General features: G+C 43.9%; 1 long non-coding RNA gene across 2 annotated transcripts in view; it reads left to right on the forward strand.

The window, feature by feature from the left end:
* The first annotated feature begins 9,076 nt into the window (after window positions 1-9,076).
* The window catches only part of LOC136163373 (uncharacterized), a 77,399-nt gene continuing 64,981 nt past the window's right edge, over window positions 9,077-21,494 (forward strand). Inside the window, exons 1-2 of one of the 2 annotated variants that reach the window (XR_010662231.1) lie at window positions 9,077-9,353; window positions 10,127-10,194. This is a non-coding gene — a long non-coding RNA (uncharacterized lncRNA). Of the gene's footprint in view, window positions 9,354-10,126; window positions 10,195-10,558; window positions 10,611-21,494 lie in introns of those variants that run through there. The other variant, XR_010662230.1, reaches the window with a different exon arrangement.

Below are 21,494 nucleotides of genomic sequence, written 5' to 3' on the forward strand. Positions count from 1 at the left end.
GGATTAACAAAAATAATGGAGGTGGTGTAAATAGAGCAAGTCTCTTGTATAATAAAATTCATGCCGCATATTACTCTTAAATTTTTGATGTAAAATACAGGACAAAGGGTTGTGTTGTTTTGTTTTCTCTCTTTCCCTCGCTCTGTTTAACCTCCACGCTGTCTGCTGCCCCATTATCTCTTACTTCTCTCGTAGTTTCCAGTATAGCTATTCAGGCAGTAGCTTCGAATTTTTTTTTTTTTTTTTTTTTTTTTTATTACTGTAGCTCCAGGGGGAACTCGCGGTTCCTGCAAGGCAACCAGGAGAGCAGAAAGCAGAGCAAGCAGTGCTCAGAGTCTTCCCCGCACTCGCCGCCCTCCGGCGGGCCCAGCCGCCTCGGGGTCAAAAACGACTCCCTAGCAACCTGCGGAGGAGTTCTCTTCTAAAAGATTGAGAACCGTACTCAACCTGGAGGAGATGTTTTGCATTTGCAAAACAAGGCTGTGCGCACAGTCTGGAGCGGGTCGATCTTCGGAGGACCTCCAAACTCCGCGGCGCCCTGGGCGGGTAGTATAGCTTTAAAAGTAAGCGCAAATCCGGTTCCGAAGCCTACCCTAAGACGGGCGCGAGCCTGGGAGAGCGAGGAGGCCGCCCGGAGGGCTCGGGCAAGTGGTGGGGAGGGGGATGCGGTGGTGGGAGGGCCGCAGACGTGGCAGGAGGCTGCGCACCGAGCCCCGCGCGGCTGGGGCATCTGGAGCCAGCATCCGCAGCCGGCGGGGACCGAGCGCCCTGCGCCAGGCCCCGGCCCTCGGCGACCCCTAGGAGAAGCGACGCGATGCTCGTCGAAGCCGCCCTTGCGGCCTTGGGGATGTGGAGGCGCTGAGGCCCAGAGATGGAGTCCCCGGGGCCCTCAGGCCTACTCCGGCCCCGCTGCAGGGGAAGGAGCAACCCCAGGTCGCCTGGGACCGTCACGGTTTTCCAGACGCGAAGCCTGCTTTGTAGATGAGTTCTTGTCCGTTTACATGCCTCCCAGCTCAAACTGATTCAGAGAGAACTGCACGGCCTACAGGGCACTCTGAGGTTCACACAGCGACAAGGCCTCCTATCCGCCTACCCCACTTTCTCCTTTATCCGCGGCGGCGATGGACGCGGCCTTCCGGACGCGCGGGCACCTAGGACTTGTGTCCACTTAGACAAGCCGGGAAGCCGGGCCTCACACACACCCACGATGTCAGATGGAACGTGACCCGTAGAAATAATCCAGGTGTGTGCCCTGGGCGCCCGGTTCAGGACCTCGTCTCTGGTCTCCCTAGTCCAAGTCCGGGCTGGGCTTTGGGAAGCACAGCCATGGAGCCGCACCACAGCTCTCCACTTTGGGCCCGCGCGGAATCTGGCTCAGACTCCTGGACCCAAGGACCCAGCGGGACCAGGTGCCTCCATCCGCCGGGAAGCAGAAGGCCGCAGACCTCAGCGCACCCGCGACTTTCGCTCCAGAAAGGGTGCGCCGAGCTTTTCCCGGGGTCGGGAGGGAAGGAAGGCTGGCTTAGCATACCATCGGAGTCTCGGCCTTCGAAGTGCTGGCGACGCTAGCACCTTATTGCTGCGTTGTCTCAAAACACGGCATGCGCGTGCCAGAGCCAAGCCAGGGCCTTGCACTTTGCGAGTCAAGAGAGCAAAAGAAGCAGAGACAGGGAGCGAATTGGCGGGAGAAAAACTTAAGCCGGTGCGCGCGTGCACGTGTCTGTATTTGCATTTTTGCATAGGTGCGCGTGTGCACCTGCGCGGGTGCAAACATGGGTGGGGGGCGTGTGACCGGGGATCATGTTCCTCTCCTCACTTGAAGAGAGAAAATGTCTGTTCCCAGTATGAGCTATGTTAAGGAAACGATTAAAACGGAATTAAACTGTCAAGCCTCTGACAAGAATAGCAGTGCTCTATTTCAAGTAAAAGTCATCCAGGCAAGAACGTTGTCAGTGGGCTTGTCTCCAGAACTTGGGGTGTTGGGGGGCACGGAGAGGAAAGAACACGATAGCCCTGTGAACGGTAACTAGTGGAATCCGTGTCCAGCTAGATAGCAAAACTAACCCAAGAAGGACGGTGGGCTTTGAAAAGCAAGTTGGTTCCTCTTTATTTTTCTCGGTGCATTTTAAAATTGGACAGTTCTGAAAGATTTTTTAAAAAACGCATTCTTTCTGTAGGTTCCCACTGTGCTTTCCCAGCCTAGAGCCTATTTACACTATAGTGTAATATATATAGATTCCACCTGCCAATGCAGGAAACATGGGTTCCATCCCTGGGTGGGGAAGATCCCCTGGAGAAGAAAATGGCTATCCACTCCAGTATTCTTGCCTGGGAAATCCCATGGACAGAGGAACCTGGTGGGCTACAGTCCATTGGGTTGCAAAGAGCCACACACGACTTGGCAACTGAGCACACACACATACATGTTTGGAGACAGCTTGCTATTTATGCTTACTTAACATATCTACTTGTATTATATTTATAAACAGCATATTTTTAAATTCTAAGTTTAAGAATTCTAGCGAGGATTTCCTTTTCTAAATAGACTTTAAAAAAAAAATCTTTTACACTTGCCGGTGGCTGGGAGTTTCTAACCCTTGTGATAATTTTCCCCACTCAAAACCTGAAAACAGGAGGTGAGCCCTGGACATGAGAGAGTTTGTTCTTGGCTTTTGAATGGGAGTTGCATCAGATAGTCCCCGAACTTCCGAACAGGCAGGATCCTAACTTTCTTCTCACGCGTTAAAAAAAAAAAAAGAACGTTTATTATTAGCCAGAGGATTAACAGAGTGAGAAATACAGAAATAGACGCGAGAGAGGGGGTGATAAGGGCACCGAGGGAGTACTTATTTGGCTGCCTTAATTTGTAAGTGAATCTGGGAAGAAGCCCCATCCTAATTGGGGGCGTGGACTTCAGAGCCCCCCCCCCCCCAAGAGTCATTCAGCAGCACCTTACCCGAGGGCAGTGCTCCTTTTCTCCCCCACTTCCTTCCTTTCTTCTCTGCTCTGCACTTCTTTTCGCCTCTGCCTCTGATCTGGGTTAATAAGAATAATAAAATGTAACCTGTATAAGCTTACAAAAGCTAAGAGAATAAATTCAATCCCCGGTCTCGCGGGCCTCCTCCCTGCCGAGTGTCCAACTGCTACCAAGGCCCCATAGAGAAAGAGGTTCAGAACCGCACTTCCTCGAGGCTTCTGTGGCGGATTTGCACACAGAGACGGCACATCCTACACGCTGGCAGTTGTTTACCCTTCTCAAGTATTCTGGTCAGCTGAGAGCGAGTCTCGCTACCAAAGTGCCGCAGCGCACAGAAGCGCTCTTCGGGCTCCCAGGCGCCCACTCTCGATTTAGAGCCGGACGCCTTCTAGTGTTGGTTTTTCAGTCAATGCTCATTCCTCAGTGAGGTTTAGGGGAGGTGCGCAGTTTGGGGAGAGCAAAAGGAGTGTACTCTGATGGTAAGCTTGTCATCATTACTCCCTCCCTCGCATGTCCCAGTTCTCCAGTTTAAGGAAGGAAAGGAGGGGAGAAAGGGGTCTTCTAACCCACTAAGTTGAGGGCTGGTGAGGAGGGAAAGAACCTGTAATGAATCCGGAAGGAAACTCACTCTGCTGTGGGGAATGAGCTTCCCCACTCATGTCCAATTTCCAGCAGTTATCGGCTGTGTTTCCAATCGATGCTGGAATTATTTTTCACCCTGTGCATGAAAAACCACCCCCTTCACTTCCTCATTCATTGACCCACACTCTGATGACCCTACTACAGTAAGAGGTTAGTAACAGAGAAGTCCAAGAAGCAAAGTTTGTCTCTATCACTAATCAGGTATTAGCCGATTTGAAGGTGGTAATGAAATTAACACCTAGATGTAAATGAATACCCAAAGGTGGGTAGTTGGACATTGCTGATAGCAATATTGCAACAGGTCAATTTGGACATAAACCAAATTGGGACAAAGAATGGGGAAATTAAACAATATTCTCTAAATAGTTGATGGGCATTTTAATAGTTTATACTTCATAAAATCATGTTTAAATTGATATTTTAAATATGCAGCTTCATATTCTTAGAACTAAATATTTAATGCTATTTTCCCCCATGAATGAGGACTATCTTGAGTCTGCTGGTTTAATAAAATGAATTGAAAAGAAAACTGAGTCCCTGTTTAGCTTCCATGTAAGAATCATTAGGTAAGGTTTTTAGCTTTTTATACAAATTATTACACCATCTAATTGGCTATAAATTGGACCCTGTTCTTCTATTTCACATCTGTAGATACCCACAATTATTAAACAGTGAATATTTTGTGTGCATTTATATATAATCTGCTGAAAGTATGAACAATAAAGAATGTGCCTAGAATTTATTCATATTTTTGTACTGACAGATGAAACATTTCAGTTTCAGCTGAATGAAGGGGGTTTTGACAGATTAAGTCTAGCACTGGAAATTCACAAAAAGAAGTGAGCTATTGAAATATAGTATTAGCATTAATAATGAACTCTGAATTTGAACACACAGTCAAAAAAACCTGAAAACAAGCTTTGGCTTTTCTACATTACTTTTGGGTTTGTTTTCATTTTTAATCATGTAAACTCTTTCATCCTTGAACAAGTATAAGATGAACAGCTAAGACAGAGGAAAAATGAAAGAGCTTATGATTTCCCTCTTTTGATATAAAAATATTAAAATGTGTCTCAAAATAATCTTACTGGAAAACACTTCCAACCTGGGTTTTCAGAAAGAACTGAATGAGAATCTTCAAGCAAAAGGCTAAAGAACAGTAAAAACAAGAGGAACTCTACCAAAGCATTTAGACATTTTGAATATGCTCCATGGAACGAATTCTCAGCATACACAATACTGCATTTCCAAATTCAGTCTCAAGAAGGAAGAAGAGGGGAAAAAAAGTAACTCAGGCCATGCACAATAGGTGATGTAAATTTTGAATAACTAACATTTCTAGAAAGGCTTGTGCTTTTTTATGTTAACCTTTAGTCTTAGGTTCGGGTTCCTTCTCAAATTACATAAAATGTACTTTAAGAAGCACTCACTACCTGCTACAGATGTCCAGGAAAAACTGAATTATGGAAGTCGGAAACATATGGCAGTTGCCTATTGCAAAAGGAAGGTACATATGAAAGTTATAAATTTCTTTCTTTAAGTCAGCATTGTAAACGCATTTTATAGGGTTCACAGTATGTATTACATCTGTAGATTTTTTTTTTAATATACGTTTTTAGAAGATATTTGTGGTTTGACATTCTAGGAGAAAGAACTCATCTTGATGTGTTAGAAATAAGGAAAAAACAACAAATAAAAATAAATGTGTGGAGAGGCAAATTTTTCTTTTATTTCCTCGACTCGTTACACTGAAAAGGACATCACACCATGTATTGGCAAAGGAATACTCACAACACAGGAGTTGCCTGTCAGCAGAGCACGCTGAGCTTACTGAGTTCCCAGTCTGAAGAAGCAGAGATGTCAACTTGAGCAAAACCAGTTTGGGGTTGATATAAAAACCACCAGGTTAAGAACCGGATCATGCAAATGTCAAAACCACACAAATTAAATTTGTTTTTGAGCAAAATTTCCAACTACTAGCCGATCTTTTCCCCCACAAAAATATTAAATTTAATTTCATTTAACACCTTTGAAACCATGTTTTGATTGCAATCACAATTTAATATTACATATTCAGAAGAGATACCAAGGACTATCAACTATAGAAGTATCTTAAACTTTCAAAGTTATTTGAAAATAATCCTGCCAAGTTTCTACCTGAAGCCCTCTTTGGTATCTTGAAATTTAATTTTAATTTGTGGATTTTAAGAGTCACAGCTTCCTGTTACAGTTTATTTGGAGAAATGTTGGAAGCGAGTTACGTGAACGGTCTTAGTTAAAAAGAAGTTTAAAAAAATATATACTTGTTTAATACCCTATGACAGGGGCAGGTGTCTACATTTAAGGTCGCCGTGGCTTCATGTCAAGAAAACGGTCTTCAGATTTCCCGTGTAGAAGCTTGAGAAATGCAGGAGGCTGATCTCCGCTTTGCTGTGCAGGAATGAAATCTACTTGCTGGAGTTCGGGCTGTGTGAAATAATACAAAAATAACAGCAGATGCTCCCCACCCTGGCAGAATTTTTATTTGGTTGCGTTTTGAGTTCCTCTAATTGATCAATTGTTGAGTGGTCGCTCGGGTGGGTTTTCCCTTCCAGTTCCTGCCTTACTGAAAGCCAGTCCTGGCCAAGGTTTAGACCACTCGGTCTTGATGCGCCGGTAAGAAATTGAACTTTAATTATTGGGGGCTTTCAGACAGGTGTTGAGGGTAGGGGAGGAATGCCGGAGAAGCCGAAAAGGTTATCAGATTCTTTTCTACTTATTGACAAGAAGTTTGGCAACAGGAAAGTGCCAGGAAATTTCTGACTTCTTTCTCCAAGTTTTAGGTGGTTCCCAGAGTTCCTACCCCGTCCTACCCAGATCATTGTCCTTAACATTTACAATTGGAACTCTTCAAGGGGACCCCACCCCCAAAATAGCATATATTATTTAATAACAAAAACAGCAGTAGCAGTAAAAAAAAAAGAAAGAAAGAAAGAAATCAGTCCAGTTTCCAGGGCACCCTAGAATCCCCAAGGCGGATCCGACTGGTAAAACATTTACTAATTCACATTCTCGACGAGGTTCCACGCCTAAAATTAAAATCCAGTCTGGGTTTCTGAAGCTCGTTTTGCTTTGGTCAATATCTGAGTTTTCTTTCATTTTGTTTCCGTTCCCTTCTGGGTTTGGTGCTCCCCCCCCCCCCCCCCCCCTTGGCTGAAGACAATTTGATTTACAGTTTGACTGAGAGTTGCATTTCTGTTTAGAAGGTGAAACGTCCAAGTCAGTTAGCCAAATTATTCCCCGACGGCTCCAATATTGCGCCAGAGCCCCAGAGTCAGTTATTTTTATGTCTGACTGTATTTCAAATGTGCAGGGTGATAAATAAAACCCGCCTCAAGCTGCAAACTATCTCAGTGTGATGAGGAACAATTGACAAAAATTAACCCAGCCAAAGCGTTGGGGTTCTCGAGAGCGGCTGGAGCATAAATCTGCATCGCGGCGGCTTCATGGAGCAGAGCGCTCTCGAAGCCGCGCACCCGCGGCAGCCACGGTGTTCCACCAGCCGCTGGGCTCGCCTGGTTGGTGTGAGTGAGGCTCGGCTCCGGGGATCTGAGCGGGAATCGGATTCCACTGCGAGTTCAGAGTCATCCGCGGAAGGGGCATGCAGGGTAGAAAGGCATGGCCACGCTTAAGCGACTCCCTAATTTATCACTGAGCGTTGTCCAGTGGGTTGTCTGTGAATGAAGTCAGGAGGACTTAGGGAGGCAAACTCAGTGGTGGGAGACGGAGCAAGGAATAACAATTCCTCGACTCTCTCTGAATCCCAGAGGAGTTTCTCTGATTGCTCAAGTCATTTGAAATCGAGATTCTCCTCAGCCATTAAGTAAATCTATTTTACGGAAAATCAAAGGAGCCTGGAAAGCTCTCTGCGTCGGCGTTGGAACTGCTTGGAGCCCGTGGCCCGCCAGTATTTTCACTCCCCCTGGGGGAGTCCTCGGCCTTTTCTTCGGGGCGAAGTGGCCGGCCACGACACCCAGGAGAAGTGGGTCAGGCAGATGGGAAGGTGTCCCGGTCGGTCGCCGCCGGCCCTCGCCACCTGTTGCAGAGACCAAGTCTATGATGCCGCGACCCCAGGCTGACTGGCGTTCAGCGGCCACAGGGAGTCAAGGCTGCGGAGCCGAGGGTTTCTTTCTGTTGCTAAGAGCAAAGAACAGCCCTCTTGGTGCTAAGTGCACAGTAAGTGCGAAGAATAAATACATCATCTCCCCGGCCCGCTCTCTCGGAAAGGCCTCTCAGCCCCCTGCAGTTCGGAGCCAGCCGAGAGTTATTGATTAGTGTGGGCGCCCGCGATGCGCTTGCGCCTCCGGTCACAGGCTGAAAGGGCGTGCGGCCCCGGCCGCCGCGCGCCCCTTGCCAAGCGCGGCGCTGGCTCCTCCGAGGGAAACTAATACTAAGGAGCCTCAAAACCCTCAGAAACACCCACAACCGCACCGCCGCCGATTTTCCGGGCTCCAGCCCAACCAGCGGGAGCTACTAGAGCGGCGCGGCAGAGCCCAGACCTGACGTGCGCGGCTTGTGCGCATGTGTGCGTGCGTGTGCGTACGTGTGCGTGCGGTGACGGCGCGGGCCGTTAGGCCGGGTGGTCTGGAGTGGGGAGTGGAGGCTGTGTTCGTCCCTTGTAGCTGCCAATGAAGCCTCTTCTTTTAAAAATGGCTTGAAGAGCGAAGTGAGCGGAAACCTAAGCCCTCCCCTCCTCCGCTGCCCCGCGGAGAGCTCTGGTTCCCTGGCAGCGCGTGGGAGCTGGGCGCCCGCCGCTGAGGTCGGGCGGCCGCGTCCTAGGGAGCCTGGGCCTCTTTGTGTCTCCTGGGCTCCGCGGCGCAGGCCTCCTCTTCGCCCTCAGCTTGGCGGTTCCGGGCCCCTGACCTCGCCAGCCGCGCCGCCCACCGCTTCCTTCCCCGAGGGCGTAAACCTTAATTCACTCGGGCCTCGGCCAGCTCCCTGGCCTGCTGCCCGCCCGGCTCCGAAGTTTCGGGGCGGGGGCAGGCGGACTGAGCTCCTCTCCTGAAGTGATTCCGCACGCATTTGTTTCGGGACCCCGGCCTCGTCCCGGCCTTAACCTCCTCAGCTTTACAACGGGGAATAGTTTTTGCCGGCTCGCCCACCATGTGGTGGCTGGATAATATATATTCCGGCTGAGAGAGACTTGTCAACTATCCCGCCGGGTGGCAGTTCACAGCCCTCCCAGATTGGAGGGTGGTGGAGTGAGGGGGTTTCAGGTCCCGGCCTGCGACCTCCCAGTAGGAGGGGCTGGTGGTCGTTTAGGTTCCGGGAAGCCCGCCACGCTTCAGGGCAGGACACGTGATGCCCTTGGGGACAGTCGGGCCGCACTGTCCCTGAGCCCTGCTTAGACCAGAGCAGCCTTCCTGGAGCCCTGTACTAGGCTCTTGGTCGACCTCACCATCTCGCCGTGGGCAGCTGCCCCAGCGAGACTCAGAAACTCCTGCCTGGAGCAGGAGCTGACCGTCACCCAAAACCCAGGTTGAAAGGCGACCCTCTAGGTTGTCCTGAGCTGTGGACACGGTGGAGGCGACCCTGGGTCTCATCGGAAAATCAAACCCAGAGAAGAAATTGGTCTCTGATGATCAAACCTCCTGGGAGAGTCGCAATTGAAGACATCCCCAAACTTTTTACAAAGCTATAAATCTAGAAGAAAAAGAAGCTACATGGATGGAGGGAGACAGTTAAGAATTACAAGGTAAATAGAAGGAAGAATTTAAAAGGAATATTAATATATTATTTGCATCTGAGTTTAGGTTAACCCCGTAGTTTTAATGGTATAAACCATCAGTACCCCAGATACAGATAGTCAAGGAATGAGCTGCTCGTTGTCATTTACGTTTAAAACTGCAGGGCACTCCACTAATGACCTTTCTTGACTCCTCTCATTAGTGAGGTTTTCTTGGGGTTTGTTGTTGTTGTTCTGTTGTTTAAAAAGGCACGTTTCACTAGTTTAAAGGTAAGTTAGATTGTTTCAAACTGTCCCGTCTTGAATCACACAACACACCAATAAATGAATACAAAATAACCTGTATATGGGGTAGTAAGCTAAGATGACTATGGGCTCTCAGTTGCATAGTTATTTCTAACAAGACTTCATTTGAAAAAAGAAAAACATTTTGGGGCAGTTACAGTTACATTAGAACATGTTGTGGAAATAAGCTTGCAGTTAGAGAAAAAATTATTAGAAACAGCTGTGATGTTAATGTTTCAAAACCCAGAGTACTCAATATGCTCAGTATCTACTTTTCATCATCATTTTTTCTTGTGCATCCACATAACGCACTACTCTGTGTGTAATACAAGACACTTGTTTAATAAAGCAAATGATTGTCTGTGTCAGGGAGATTTGGTCCTATTTCCCTCTCCCAGTCCATGTGCAGAGCAGATCAAAGACCTGATTACCTCTGTCTTTCCAAAGCCTCCAGATGGTGTCTTGATTTTCTTTTTCTTTCTTTTTTTTTGCTTCAGATATTTTAGCAATAGAATTCAAAGGACTAAAGAATCTGTGTGATGCTACAGATGAAAACTGCACCCAGGTAAATTATTCTTTAAATTAATGTCATGCATACCTTAACCTTATTCCATTAAAGTTTTGAGGTTTTTCATGAGACTATATATTATGAATAAATATATAAGTGGTGAGTAAAGGTTAGAACCAAGTAAAATAGAAATCAAAATCCAGAATCAAGATGAGAAGAAAATACTGATGTGCATGTGGCTTACTGCACAGTTACTAAACAGGAACTTTGGGTTTGTCTCTGAGCTTCCTAGAAGCAAGAGCAAAACAAGATGCTTATAATGCACAAGGAGAAATCTAATCAGTTTTTTATACTAAGCAACTGTTCGCATCACTTTAGTGATGATAATGATAGTAATGTTGTTGCAGCGGCTGTTCCATTTGGGAGATCAACTGCCTTTCCCCTTCCTGGCTCCCAAGTTCCAACACACTCAGGTACTCTTCTTGGGTTGTTTTTACTTTATTAGGCTGAAGCTGCTTCTCTACACAGAAGTAGTTCAGTGTCTGGAAGAAACTTTGAAATCAGAGGGATCTGAGTACATTACTGGCTTTTGCACTTAGGGGTCTGCTGTAACCCTTGGCAAGGCCTCTCTGAGACCTAGTTTTCTTTATAAAGTGGAGGCAAACTATCTCATAGGCCAGAAGGAGAGGGTATTCTGGTTGTTCAGTCGCTCAGTCCTGTCTGACTCTGAGACGCCATGAACTTCAGCATGCCAGGTTTCCCTGTCCTTCACCATCTCCCAGAGCTTGCTCAAACTCATGTCCATCGAATCAGTGATACCATCCAACCATCTTGTCCTCTATCGTCCCTTTCTCCTCCTGCCTTCAATTTTCTTAGCATCAAGGTCTTTTCTAATGAGTCAGCTCTTTGCATCAGGTGGCCGAAGTATTGGAGCTTTAGCATCAGTCCTTCCAATGAATATTCAGGATTGATTTCCTTTAGGATTGACTGGTTTGATCTCCTTGCAGTCCAAGGAACTCTCAAGAGTCTACTCCAGCATCACAGTTTGAAAGCACACAGTCTTTGTGTGCACAGTCTTCTTTATGGTCCAGCTCACATCTGTACATGACTGCTGGAAAAACCATAGCTTTGACTAAACAGACCTTTGTCAGCAAAGTGAAGTCTCTGCTTTTAAATACACTATCTAGGTTTATCATAGCTTTCCTTCCAAGGAGTAAGCATCTTTTAATTTCATGGCTGCAGTCACCATCTGCAGTGATTTTGGAGCCCAAAATAAAGTCTGTCTCTGTTTCTATTGTTTCCCCATCTATTTACCATTAAGGAATGGGACCAGAGGCCATCATCTTTTGATTGTTGAGTTTTAAGCCACTTTTTCACTGTCCTTTATCAAAAGGAGGCTTTTTAATTCCTCTTCACTTTCTGCCATAAGGTGCCATCTGCATATCTGAGGTTATTGATATTTCTTCTGGCAATCTTGATTCCAGCTTGTGCTTCATCTAGCCTGGCATTTCTCATGATGTGCTCTGCATATGAGTTACGTAAGCATGGTGGCAGTATACAACCTTGATGTATTCCTTTCCCAGTTTTGAGCCTGACACTAAGAAACTTTTTGTGTGAGGCCGTAACTGCTGTCTTTATTGTCCTTAACAATAACACAACCATTAGTTTCCTTTCTCCTTTTCCACAGCCACAAAGCATTCAATGGCACTTCTCCATTTGGGCCTCAGAGCAAATAAGAATGCCAAACTTTAAGATTGGAAGACCTGCCAGTACAGGCATGTGAGCAAGGTCTCTGAGCTCCTTTACACTCCCTGCTTACCTGTAATAGTTATTTTTCTGGAGAGAGAAGGAGGTATTGGTAAGATAGACCTTGTTTTAACCCAGCAAGTATAAGAAATGTCAGTCCTTGAGGCCGCAGGTCCACAGTTGGATGCTGTGCAGTAGCCCCACTCCTAGGTATCAGTGGAAGTGGTAACTATCTGGGTCACCTTGGTAATGAGGTGAGTTATGGCATGAATGAATTCCAAGAGAAGGTAGTTAGCTGTCTTCAGTAATTTTTTGAAGAGGACAGGAGCTACAGTTTTGCTGCCACTATAGAAAGTCAGTGATCTTTGAAGTATTGAGGATTTGGGGCAGGAACTAAATACAAGATAACCCTCCCCTTTCCCCCTACCTCCCTCACTCTGCCTCTTACTGTGTAGAATTTCTAAACTGAGTACTTGTGAAGCATCCAGTAGTGGTTCTAGGTTTTACAGAGACGGGTTCTCTGTTGCGGATCTACCACCTAAGGATATCCAGGCAGTTGCCCCCCAAGAGGTCCTCTCTTTTTATCCCTCTTCCTTCTTTGTTCCTTTCACCTGCTCAGTAACCACTAAACTCTCACTTTTCTCCTGCTAAAGTTTGAAGGTTGATAATGGGTCAAATATCAGTCTAGCATATCCAAGTCTTTGTATTTTCCAACATTAGTTGTATCTTAGAAAAGAATGGCGATGTATATGTGCATGTGTGACCTGTTCTACATGATTGTAAGCATCCGAAGGCCATAAACATCTTGGTGTTTATGCATTGATTGACTGCATTTAGAATGGCAGGTAATTTGTTTCAGGTTGGCGTGGCCCCATGATTAAGATGCCAAGAAGCACACTTGTCCTTGTTGTTTGTGAATTACAGTCCAAGGGATCCAGAATAAATATACAGCTCCTTTCCTTGGAAAATGCACAGAATATGGTAGAAAGGAAGCAAGCTTTATGATGTTTTCTTGTGATGAGACTTTTCCCACCTAATAATGCAGTTATTGGGTACAGAGTATGACTTGCAGCCTGCAACAGGGTCCACCTGGCCATGTGAAGGAGTTTAGAGAGGCTGGACTATTCGTGTGGTATGGTTTTTGTGGCCATGTTTGCCAACTGCCTGAAACTCTCTCAGAGGAAGGAAAGAAGGAGTGAGAAGACTACTGTACTCTGTTAAAGTATGTGAATCTGAGTTCTTCTGCTGGTTTTAATGGATTCCAGAGTCAAGGCTGCAGGCAGAACCAGTAGATTATTTTCTAGAAGAATACTGGTAGGAAGAGGTTATAGTAAATTCTCACAGTAAGGCATTTTCTTGCTTCCTCGATCAGTTGGGTCATGAGACCTGTAACCCAGCCCCTGCCTCAGTCCCCTCTGCTCACCTGTCACTGGAGCTCCTCTGAGCAACCCTTCGTGCTGGTGGTCCACCCAGAGCTTCAGCCTGGCCAACTGGTGCAGCACTCCTGCACTTCCTCCCTGGAAAACTGGTGCTTCTGGAGCTTCTGCTGCTAATGCTTGCTGCCATTAAGTTGCTAAACTTACCTGTTGCCCTGGTTACTGATACTATCTTTTTGTTTACCCCAACTTTCCATTACTGGGCCTGCATACATGTTAAGGTCTTACGTGTTGGAGGCCCTGTCAACGTTCTTCCTTCTTGCCTGCATGGAGTTGGGCTGCGGTAGTCCAGATTACTTGTCTTTTCCTCCTGCTGTACATTCTCCTGCATTTTCCATGCCTGGCTTCACCCACACACAGCATAAGAATGAGCTAATGCACTGTAGTCATTCCTTCTAAAGGTCCTTTCTTTGACTGGCGGCCCAAAGGTGTGGTATATGACTTCCTGTGCATCTTTCCTTGTTGCTGCAGAAAGTCCTCATGTACCCACATATGAAGGTTGGTTGCTGTTCGCCTTCAGACCAGTTAGATTTGGATGCATATTTATCCCCATCCATTTATGGTTCATTTATCATATAAATCTCAGGCTTATTTGTTTTCATAAATTTCAATATTGTAGAAGTTACATATTAGTCATGGAAAGTAATGCTAACTGATGTATCAAGCAATTCTTGAGAACTCCCCCGGTGGCGCTAGTGGTTAAGAACCTGCCTGCTAATACAGGAGATGCAAGAGATGTGAGTTCAGTCCCTGGGTTGGGAAGATCACCTGGAGGAGTGCATGGCACCTCAGTTGGCATGGTGTCAATACTCATGGCACCAGTATTCTTTTCTGGAAACGGACAGAGGAGTCTGGAGGGCTACAGTCCATGGGGTTGCAAAGAGTTGGACATGACAGAAGCAACTTGCACGACACAGCAGTAGATTTTTCTCTGTCCTAAGTTTTGAAAGGAAACCCCACTCTTTTCTGTACAAGAGATACCAGACTGGTATGCCCCAGACTCAAAAGGACAGAGAAAATAAGAGTGCACTGTTTAATCAGGTATAAAAACTAAAATGAAGTACTATAGCCCAATGTTTGGTTTTTGTTCTTACAAAGCTGGTTCAAGGACAAAGGTCTCTTTGAGGTCAGGGAGAATTACATTCCACGGAATTGAAACAAGGTGTCTGGAGGAAGATGAGGATATGAAGAGCCAAAGGATCTCCACTTATTGTGAAAACAGCTGTATCAGTGTTAAAAGCCCTAAATCCATCTATTACAGATCTCCATAGTGTTTTTATTGCCAGAGTAGTTTCCAGTGACTTGGAACTTGGGAAGGTTTAGCCAACAAGTTATAGAGATATTCCAAATCCAGAAATTAATCATGTCTTTTCTGGCCTTTTACTTTTAGTTCTAATACATGCTATCAGCACTCTCCCTTCCTTCTCTGTCTTGGTTAACATTTTATTTGTCCCTTTAATGATTTAACAGATGTCAAACTTTGTTAAGGGTTTGACAAGGGTTGATGTTGCTCAAACGTCCTTGCCCAGGTCTGGTTCATTTATGAGGGGATAACAGACCACTGATGTCATTTTCATGTGCTTTGATGGAAGTTTTAGTGTCCCAACTCCCCTGTGGATGGAGTTTTACACTTCTAAAGTGGTTGCAGCCTTCTTGTTAAGTTCTTTTCCCAACATATTCTTGCATTTTACTTTTTCACCAAACAGTATATTGTAATACCTTTTAGAATAGTTGATTCAACACCAGTACACTCAAATTTTCCAGATGAGAAATAGAGTTAAGAGAAGAAAGTGCAAAACCTCTTCTTTTTAAGAGAGATGATGGTTGTTGCACGTTGATCCGTAGTTCTAGTCTTCAAAGAGACTAGAAAAACCTTTGTGCTGTCTGTTCTTAGAATAGTTGTATTTATTGTTTAAAATAGCCTGACTTATTATTCTCGTTCCTGAACTTTTGTGTGAGAGAAGGTCTTAGAAGTCCTGCCAGAACCGTAGAAGCTGTTTGATTGGTTAATGCTCACTGGCCAGATTCAAAGCACCCAAGGAAGGCTCTGGCGAAAGAAAGAAACTAAATGGGGATCCCTTGAGTGCCAGGAGACACATATGTCATGAGCAGTACTGACCATGGAGAAGAACTGGCCTTCACCTTCAAGAGTTTACAGCTAAATGAACTGTATGAAAACATCAAAAATAAGTTAACTATATTAATAGGGCTAGGAAAGCATAGTCAGAGGCAAACTAATGGTAGTACCTAAAGACTATAAAGACAGTGAAAATACTTCACTGATATTCTTTTATGCAGAAATATTAAAAAATGCCCGAATAGGAATCAGGGCTGGGTGAAGTAAAGAGTTGAGAGGTTGTTTCTGGTGCAGAAACCATAGTCAATGTGGCTCAGATGGTAAAGCATCTGCCTGCAATGCGGGCGACCCGGGTTTAATCCCTGGGTTGGGACGATCCCCTGGAGAAGGAAATGGCAACCCATTCCAGTATACTTGTCTGCAAAATCCCATGGACAGAGGAGCCTGGTCAGTTATAGTCCATGGGGTCACAAAAAGTTGGACATGACTGAGCAACTTCACTTTCTTTCTGGTGCAGATCCTTTAACTTGCTGCCTATATGACTTTGAGGGAAGTTTTTTAACTTCGATGAGCCTCTGTTTCCTCAACTTACAAAAAAAACAAAACTGAGTAATGTGGACCCTGGCAAACGCATTAACTGATTATGTGAATCAGATGAGACAGTCTATTTGGAAGCACTTTAAAGTAAAATACTGCATACAGGTAGCTTACCTCCCCCCAGTCCCCACACAAACTGTTGTGGCTCTTCCTTGAAGCAGAAGGAGAGAATCCACAAGAAACAACTCTTTGGGGTGGAGGTGATGTGGAGGTAATTGTTTTGGTGTGCTTTTGACACCAAAAGTACATGTAAAATCAGTGATGTTAGTAGAGGCAATTTTTTTCTCCCAAAGTTCACTTTCAGCTGCTGAAGTCATTTGCTACGTGAATGGAAATGTAATTCAAGTGTGGTAGGATGTGGCACTTGGTGATGGCTGCAGATCAATTCTTTAACAATTTGCCAAATTACTAATTGCAGAAAACGGTCAGGTATATATCTTTTACCAGGTGGAGAAGGTTCATAAAGAGCCCTTTCACCAGCAGAAGCAGAGGCATGGCCAGGACAGACACCTGCAGAAATAGAAAATGATGTAAAGTGTGTTTAAAGGATAACTCCTCCATCCACATCTTAAATGCTAAGTCCCGGAGAATTGCTTCAGTATCTGAAATGTAAATCATGTAGGAAACTGATAACTGAGTTGTCCTAGCCAAACATTTGTGAAAACTACTGCTGTACACAGTCACCAAAACTAATCTTTTAAAAAATTCAACAATAACTCAGTGAATTGGTCATTCAACAACTTCATCAGACCAGTAAACGGTGACCATTGATTCAGATGAGTTTGGGTTGAATCTAAAGTGCTTTCCCCATCTGTCTGTCTCTCTTTCTGTTGAAGAAGTGTGAGCACTGCTGTAGTGGTTTTTAGGCAATGGAGATTTTCAGAACTGGATGAGAGAAAGACTCATAGTTTAGTTTATTCAGTTTGAAGCAGGATCGAGAATAGTGTTAAGGGGACGGTAGGAGTAGAGGCCAATGCTGGGGTGAAACAGTCTTTGGAACCCAGATATATGGGGTCCACCCCATGAAAACTGGTGTTCAGACACAGAGAGGCCAATCAGATATCAGAGGCATTCAGTAGGTTTAGAGCTGCATTTAGACAATGACTCTGAAGCCCCTCAGTGGTGAGATGTGGGTTGGTGACATCAGTGTTAGCACCTGAGAGCAGCAAAGGACCAAGGCAGCCAATGCTGAGCCAGAAGTCAGGAACCCCAAGTTCTGACCCCAGATATAGACCAGTGTTTTGTACTCTCTGTGAAGTATTTTTTAAATGTCAACCCACTTTCAATTAACACATAGTCTTGTTGTATATGACATGCACTCGAGTCGTGCCACGTGTGACTTAACAAGTGAATTAGAAGGCATTCAAACTGGTTTGCACTCTCTTCAGTGAAACAAGTACACTCCTTGTCATGGGCTTCCCTGTCACAGAAATTTCAAAAGTGCTGTGACTTTTTTAAGTGCTTATTTTTCATTTTTTTGTCTTTGTGAACAGATAAGGGTTTATGGACTTACAGTGGGGTGCATGGTTTCAAAGTTGTCTTCTACTTTGATGCTTTATATATGCAGATGTGGGAGAGGAACTCATTCTTTCAAATATAGTGATACTTCCTTTATGGGTCATTATTGGAGGATGAGAATGTGAAACTTTATATAGGTGAATGCTTCAGAAGATAGAAAAAAATTTAAAGGAATATCGTCCTACCTTGTAGATGCAGGCACACTGAAAGTAAGAAGTGGTAGAGCTGACAAGGAAACACAGTCCTCGCAAGAGGGAATTGTGGTCTCCTGGACGGTGTCACATATCATCATAGCTCTGCTGTGATGCTTGTTAATCATAAAAAGATTAAATCACATTTTAAACTCTCTGTTTAAAAGGGAAATAAACTGTGTTTTGTTAAATATTTTAATATAAATATCAGTGTTTTAAAATTGTATCATTAAAAATTGTGTTCAGCAAATAAATAAAACACAGTTTAAAACTGTGGACTCTAACTTCTTTTGTCTCATATCCATCTGATAATGCAGCTGGATCTGATGTGGCACGCTGAGTCCACGGGGAGAGGGCCGAGGCTCCATCGTCCTGCTGCTGTGCTTTACAAGGCCTGCACTCCCAAAGTAGCCACGCATGTCAAGGTTGGAGGGCCAGCAATTGTGTCCACATTCCAGGGCTTTCCCTTTCAGCCTTCCCAGAAGTATGCCGTGCCACCTCTGCTTATATGTTACCATCCAGAATTTTAAAAATGACCACACCTTGCTGAAGGAAGCTGAGAAATGTAGTTTCTATTCCAAGAGCCAAGAATCCAGCCAAAAATTGTGAGTTCTAATACTACGTATGAAGGAGAAATGGAGGTTGCAACAAAACCGGCATCCTTTTAATTAGTATTTTAAACTTCTGCTTCCAGATGGCTGCGACTTGAAAACCAAAATATTAAAATTGGGTTAGATCAATTCTACCTCTATTTATTAAACACCTACTAATATGCCAAGCACTGAGCTGGATGCCAGGCATCCACAGATGAACTAATATAATCCTTTATCTCAAGTTGTTTAAAATCCAGTAGGGCATTGTAAGTGCCATCAACAAAATATATTAGGAGTGTTAAAGAGGGAGCTATTAATTTTGTCTGGTTTGGGAACAAGGTTGTTAAGAGAGTCAGGAAATATTTACAGATAAGATAACATTGAAGCAGAGTCCTGATGTGAGATGCTGCCAGAGGAAGAGGTATTAATAAAGTCACCCCACACAGGGACATAGCTCAGGAGAGCCATAGCAGAGTGACAGTGGATGGCATGTTGGTGAAATAGCCCAGGGAGGTGGAGGCATGTAGCTGGAGAGGAAGTTGAAGTCACATTTAGAAGGATTTTAAATGTTTTATTTAAGAGTTTGGTTTTTGTGGGCAAGTGTGGGCTATTAAACTGTGCTGTTTGTTATTTGTGTGTTTTCAAGCGGGACAAAGATATAACAAAATCTCAAAATCTCTAGTCTTAGGTAAATAAGTTGGACAGTACTGTGAAAGAAAATGCAATGGGAAAAGGGATATGAAAAAGGTAGGAATCTATTGTGGTATAGTATATACTATGTCTACTATAGTATGGTCAGAGCAGGACCTAAAACATTGGCCATAGGGAGGGAGATGCTTATGAGACACATTTTTAAAGAAGACTTGGTTGGAGAAGGTTGGTGTATATATGGAGTGAAGGAAAGGGTGTTACAGTTTCAGTGTGACTGACAGTATTTTTTTAACTGCTGTCAGACTCAAAAGGAAAATTAAATTAAGGGACAAAGGTGATTTTCATAAATCAGATCATGTTGAGATAAGACCTATGGAACATCAAGGTTTAATGTCCTATGGGCATTTACAGATTTTAATTACCTGCTCCTGAGGGCAAGGGCTGTTGTTTATCTCTTTTCCCTTAGTATCTCCAACAAATGCTGCTTGACTGTGACTGCTGCACAGTATCAAATAGATATTGAGTTAATGACTAAGTAATTCAACTAATACAAAAATCTAGGGAGGAGATAGGAATTTGGAAGTCAGGAGTATGTGTGTGATACTTGCTGCTGTTTTTCAGCTGCTCAGTCGTGTCCCACTCTTTGAAACACATGGACTGCAGCACGTCAGGCTTCCCTGTCCTTCACCATCTCCCAGAGCTTGCTCAGACTCACGGCCCTTGAGTTGGTGATGCCATCCAACCGCCTCGTCCTCTCTCGTTACCTTCTCCTACCTTCAGGCTTTCCCAGCATCAGGGTCTTTTCTGACGAGTCAGCTCTTTGCATCAGAGTATTGGAGCTTCAGCATCAGTCTTTCCAATGAATATTCAGAATTGATTTCCTTTAGGATTGGCTGGTTTGATCTCCTTGCTGTCCAAGGGACTCTCAAGAGTCTTCTCCAAAACTACAGTTCAGATTCTTTGAAGTACAATACAACTGTAGTACAGTACAATTCTTTGAAGTATAGTACAATTCTTTGAAGGTCAGCCGTCTTTACGGCCTAACTCTCACATCCATACATGATTACTGGAAAAACCATAGCTTTGACTAGACAGAACTTTGTCAGCAAAGTAATATCTTTGCTTTTTAATATGCTGTCTAAGTTTGTCCTAGCTTTTCTCCCAAGGAGCAAGTGTCTTAATTTCATGGCTACAGTCACCATCTGTAGTGATTTTGAAGCCCAAGAAAATAAAGTCTGTCACCATTTCCATTGTTTCCCCATCTATTTGCCATGAAGTGATGGGACCAGAAGCTTGGGTCCTGGGAATTGATTAAATGAATAATTAGAATCAAAAAGAAGCATAAAAAAGTATAAGAACCTTAGGTGATCAGATAAAAACATGTTCTAGAAAATAACATAGTTTTAAGATTGAGATAGAGATGAATTCTATTAAATGCCACCACAGAGGAAAGTTTCATGAGTACTCAGCTCACTGATAGATTTGGAATTAAGAATGACAGAGACTGTTTAGAGAGAAATTTCTGTAGAGTGATGAGTCTCAAACTTCAGTGTGCATCAGAATCAGCAGGGCTTGTCTGGTAGATCTGAGACGTTTGCATTTGTAACAAGTTGCCAGGTAATTCTATACTGTTGCTGGGCCAGGATCATGCTTGAAGAACTACTGCTGTAGTACTTCAGAGAGAAAACAATCAGATTATTTGGGGATGAAAGAGACTTTGCTGAAGGAAGAACTGCAGGAAAGATGGGGGGAAAAAGCCCATTCTGCTCACTAATTTAAGACTTCATAACCTCCTGGTGGAAAAGCAATAGAATACATCTTCCTTAACTGTTTGAAAATAAAGAACTCTTGTTAAGATATGCAATGTCTTCAAACTTCTGTTTCCTATTCTGTATAAATAAGAGTAATAATAAAACCTACCTCTGTGTGTTGTTCTTAGTAATAAATGAAGTATCAGTGATGTTATAGTATTCGCCTCTATGTTAAGTGCTCAAATAATGTTGAATCTGAGCATATACACTGTTTATCAAAGGTCAGAAAAGCCTGTACATAAATGTATCTGTTAACAATAAAAGCTGCCTCTACAAACTTTCAGCAACCCTCCAAAATATGTTTTTATAATTGGCACTGGAGTGCCATCTTTGTTATAAATTGAGCAAATATAAAAGGCTTGATGACTGTTTTCAGGGACAGTGGAATTTAATACCACATATCACAAAATTTTTTGCTTCTTCGTCTTTAAATATGTGCTGTTCCAAAATTTCCGTCTCCTAAAATATTTTCTTCTGGTCGCTTTTTAAAATAAACATTTAAATTAATCATTCAACATTTCTTTCATTAATGTGATGAGTGAATATAAATCACTAAAACATGTTTGAGGAAAGAGTACAAAAATCCATGCAAATAAAATTTGTGAATGTTTACTAAAGAATTTAATAAGCCAAAACAAACTGTCAATATTCTTTATTAAACAAATAAAGTATTCCTTTAAGTCACACTGTGTTTAAATGATGAATCCATAAGACTAGGTAAACAAACCAAGATTTTG

This window comes from Muntiacus reevesi, chromosome 3 (assembly GCF_963930625.1).
Source record: "Muntiacus reevesi chromosome 3, mMunRee1.1, whole genome shotgun sequence".
NCBI lineage: Eukaryota > Metazoa > Chordata > Mammalia > Artiodactyla > Cervidae > Muntiacus > Muntiacus reevesi.